Source organism: Cuculus canorus, chromosome 27 (genome assembly GCF_017976375.1).
Source record: "Cuculus canorus isolate bCucCan1 chromosome 27, bCucCan1.pri, whole genome shotgun sequence".
Lineage (NCBI taxonomy): Eukaryota > Metazoa > Chordata > Aves > Cuculiformes > Cuculidae > Cuculus > Cuculus canorus.
This window is the reverse complement of record NC_071427.1, coordinates 2,322,180-2,327,248: the sequence shown is the minus strand read 5'-3', so window position 1 is coordinate 2,327,248 and position 5,069 is coordinate 2,322,180.

Sequence of the window (5,069 nt, the reverse complement as noted above, 5' to 3'; positions counted from 1 at the left end):
GGGCCGCCCCGCTCTTAAAGGGGCCGCGCACCGCCCCCCCCCGGCGCAGCCTCAGCGAAGTGGGGGGGGGGGGGGGGAAGGGGAGGCGGCGCCAAAGGGGGCCCCGAGGGACCCCAAAGTGACACCACCAGTCCCCCCCCAAAAAAAAAGGGGCACCCCACGGGCTGCCCCCCCCCCCGACCCAGCCGTGTGTCACCATGGGGCACCGCGCTGAGCCCCCCCACCCCGGTCACTCTAGGGGGACTTTATGCCCCCCCCAAGTGTCGCATTCCCACATTTCTCACCGCAGGGGCACCTTCTCGCCACCCCCAAGTCCCCTAAGTGTCACCCCACAGACACACTCTTACCCCCCCCAGACCCACCCATGTCACAACCCCCCCAAGGGCACATCCCTGAACCCCCCCCGTGTCACCCCAGGGGCACTTTCTGCCCCCCCCCCCCAGTGTCACATCCCCCCAGGGGCACCCCCTTTAGCCCCCCTGTGTCACCTTAGGGGCACTTTCTGCCCCCCCCACCCCATCACATCCCCCCATTTGTCACCCCACGGGCACCTCCTTGGCACTCCCAGCACCCCTAAGCGTCACCCCAGGGGCACTTTCTTACCCCCCCCCAGTATCACATCCCCCCAAGGGCACCTCCCTGAGCCCCCCCCCATGTCACCCCAGGGGCACTTTCTCCCCCACCCCCAATGTCACATCCCCCCCAGGGGCACCTCCTTGAGCGCCCCCGCATTTCACCCCGCAGACACTTTCTTACCCCCCACCCCCAGACCGATCCATGTCACATCCCCCCAAGGACACGTCCATGACCCCCCCTATGTCACCTAGAGACATTTTCTGGCCCCCCCACAGTGACACATCCCCCCAGTTGTCACCCCACGGGCACCTCCTACGCCATCCCCAGCACCCCTAAGTGCCACCCCAGGGGCACTTTCTCTGCCCCCCCCCCCAATGTCACACCCCCCAGAGGCACCTCCCTGGGCCCCCCTGTTTCACCCCACAGACACTTTCTTACCCCACAAGACCCACCAGTGTCACAGTGTCACAACAGGCACCTCCTCGCCACCCTCAGCACCCCTAAGTGTCACCTCAGGGGTACTTTCTTACCTCCCCCCCAGTGTCACATCCCCCAAGGGCACCACCCTGAGACCCCCTGTGTCACCTCAGGGGCACTTTCTTGCCCCCCTCAGTGTCATCTCCCCCCATTTGTCACCCCACAGGCACCTCCCCATACCCACTCGTGTGTCACCGAATGGGGCATCACTCTGAGCCCCCCCTGTGTCACCCCAAAGGCGCTTTCTGCCTCCCCCCACAATGTCACAGCCCCTCAACTGTCACCCCATGGGCACCTCCCCACACACAGCCATGTGTCACCCATTGGGGGACCACCCTTAGCCCCCCCCCTGTGTCACCCCAGGGGCACTTTTTACCCCCTTCCTTCCCCCTAGTGTCACATCCCCCCATTTGTCACGCTATGGGCACCCCCTCACCGCCCCCAGCACCCCTAAGTGTCACCCCAGGAGCACTTTTGTGCCCCCCTCAGTGTCAAATCCCCCCATCTCTCACCCCACGGGCACCTCCTCGCCACCCTCAGCCCCCATAAGTGTCACCCCCTGGGCACGTCCTTCCCTCCTCTGACCCACCAGTGTCACATCCCCACAACTGTCACCCCACAGGCACCTCCTCGCCACCCCAAGCCCCCAGAGTGTCCCCCCAAGGGGCACTTTCTTGCCCCCTCAGCATCACATTCCCCCATCTGTCACCCTATGGGCACCTCCTCATCCTGCCCGGATCAACCCGTGCCACCCCCTGTGTGTCACTCCCCAAGACACCTCTCTGTCCCCCCCATCACCCTGTGTCCCCCCCAGCCCCCCACAAGTCCCTCCTCCTCCTCTCGACCTCCCCCCCCCCGTGTCCCTCAGGATCCCCCATTGTCCCCTGCTTTCCCCCCCCCCCCCATACACTGGGAAGGGGACCTGAAGGGAATCATGGGTTTGGGGTGGAAGGGACCTCAAAGCCCATCCAGTTCCACCCCCTGCCATGGGCAGGGACACCTCCCACTGGATCAGGGGCTCCCAGCCCCATCCAACCTGGCCTGGAACCCCTCCAGGGATGGAGCACTGCTCTGGGCAACCTGGGCCAGGGCCTCCCCACCCTCATCGTGAAGAATTTCCTCCAAATGTCTCATCTAAATCTTCCCCCTTCCAATCTTCCCCCTCATCCTATCATTCCAGGTCCTCATAAGAAGTCCCTCCCCAGCTTTCCTGGAGCCCCTTTCAGCCCTGGAAGCTGCTCTAAGGTCTCCCCACAGCCTTCTCCTCTCCAGCCTGAACAACCCCAACTCATAGCAGAGGTTCTCCAGCCCTCGGATCATCTCCGTGGCCTCCTCTGCACTCGCTCCAACAGCTCCATGTCCTTCCTGTGCTGAGGACTCCAGAACTGGACACAGGGGTGTCACAGAGCAGAGCAGAAGGGCAGAATCCTCTCCCTCCCTGCTGGCCACGCTGCTTTGGATGCAGCCCAGGACATGGTTGGTTGCTGGACTGAGCGCACGTTGACGGCTCATGTTGAGCTTCTCATCCCCCCCAACACCCCAAGTCCTTCTAAGGGCTTCTCTCAATCATCAGAACATCCTCATCGTGTTCTGAAATAATGGATCACCCCAACGCAGGTGTAGGATGTTGCACTTGGCCTTGTTGAACCTCATGAGGTTCTTCCAGCCCCACTTCTCCAGCCTCTCCAGGTCCCTCTGGATGCCATCCTGTTCTTCTAGCATGACAACTGCGTCTCTCACCTTGGTGTCACCTGCAGCCTTGCTAAGGGTGTCCTCGATCTCACCGTCTGTGTCTCTGATGAAGATATTAAACAGCACTGGTCCCAGTACGGACCCCTGAGGAACACCAGATCTCCATCTGAACACGAGCAGGGGAAGCTCTGCCCAAGGTCACCAGTGGGGACAGGGGACAATCGCATTGGAGTCACCACCCCAAGCCTCTCTCACATGGGGGAGGAATCCGCACAGCAACGGTGACACCCCCACCACCGCCACCCAACCAGAAGCCCAGCTCCCCACCATTCCGCTCCAGAGTGAACGAATTGTCCTCTCTCTCTCTCCCCCATCTTTCCAGGCTCGTCCACATGGAACCCGCTGCCATGGGACTCCGAGTCCCGGCAAGATTTTGGAGAACAGTTTGACTTCATAGTAATTCTTTAAAACTTAATTAGAGGAAGAGAAAGGAAGAAAAAGCCTTGACCACAAGCACCCCCCCCACCCCGAGCTCCCAGGGGCCTCTGCTCCGGCCCCACGTGCCGGTGCTCCAAGATTTCCCCATTTGGCCCCTTTTTTTCTTTAAATAACTCTGCTCAGCTCATCCTGGGGCACCCCAATCACAGCCCCCCCCCTCAGTGTCACCCACCCCGGCTGCGTGGAGCCCTGGGGAAACCCTGGGGGACTTTTAGGGGGCGCTTGGGCTCCCTGACCCAATCCTACAGTTGGGGAAACTGAGGCAGGATGGGGGAAACCTGTCTGCAAGAGGGTTTCAAGGGGGCTCTGGGCCCCAAGAGGGAGGGGGTTGGCGTGGGGCTCCCCCCCGCACCCCTGGCCCTGCCACGCGTCAGCAGCCGCACACTCGTCGCCTGCTTTCACTTTCCTGTGTGGTGGCAGGAGGAAGGCCAAGAGCCCCCCATCCAACATTGGGAACCCCTTGTGACCCCCCCAAAGGCCACCCCAAAACTGCACCCCTCTCTGTCAGGGGGTGACAGGGCCCCAAACACCCCCATCCTGCCCCACAAAGGCTGGGGGTGCCCTCCCCCAAACCCCCCCTAAACCCTTGCCTGTCCTCAGGAACCCCCTCAGCCAACAGCACCCCAACATCCTGCAGCTCCCATGGGTGCAGCGAGTTTATCCCGGACTCTGCAGGACTCCCCAGGGGGAAACATGGTGTGTCCAAGGGTGTGATTTAGGATTCACCTCTCTGGGCTTCTTTTCACTCCAAATGGAACCCTGGAATGTATTGGGGTAGAAGGGACCTCAAAGCCCATCCAGTTCCACCCCCTGCCATGGGCAGGGACACCTCCCACTGGATCAGGGGCTCCAAGCCCCATCCAACCTGGCCTGGAACCCCTCCAGGTTCAAGGGAACACCCGGGCCAGGGCCTCCCCACCCTCACACCAAAACATTTCTCCCTAAGATCTCATCTCGCTCTCCCCTCTTTCAGCTGAAAACCATTCCCCTTCATCTTATCCCTGCCCTTCCTGATCCAGAGCCCCTCCCCAGCTTTCCTGGAGCCCCTTCAAGTACCAGAAGCTGCTCTAAGGTCTCCCTGGAGCCTTCTCCTCTCCAGGCTGAACAACCCCAACTCTCTCAGCCTGTCCTCGTACAGGAGGTGCTCCAGCCCTCGGATCATCTCTGTGATGTCCTCTGCACTCGCTCCAACAGCTCCATGTCCTCCCTGTGCTGAGGACTCCAGAACTGGACATGGGGCTCCAGGTGGGGTCTCACCAGAGCAGAGCAGAGGGGCAGAATCCCCTCCCCCCCTGCTGGCCACACTGCTCTGGATGCAGCCCAGGACATGGTTGGTTTCTGGGCTGTGAGCGCACGTTGCCGGCTCGTGTTGAGCTTCTCATCCCCCAACACCCCAAGTCCTTCTCCTCAGAGCTGCTCCCAATCCATCATTATAATTCAGATTACATAAATATTGAAAAGCCACAAACAATTCCACCCCAAATATTTCAGGACAGGATTCAGGACACGGCAACACCCTCAGACCCCACGTCCATTCCAGCCCGCGTTGCCTCGTGCCAAAACAATTCCATTATCTCCTGCTTCCACTGGCGGACAACAGGGAAGGAACCACAGACACAATCTAGCAAGAGCCACCAGCGCATCCCAGCACCCCCAGCCGAGTCCTCAAACTCCATCGGTGATATCACTCCCATCCAAGGAGGATCTGCAGGGGTTTCAGTTCTGCAGGGGTTAAAAAAAAAACTCCCAACCAAGATGAGAAAAGCCCTGGAAATGTAAAGTGCCATTTATTTTTCTTTTCCATGATGAAAATATCAAGTTTAAAA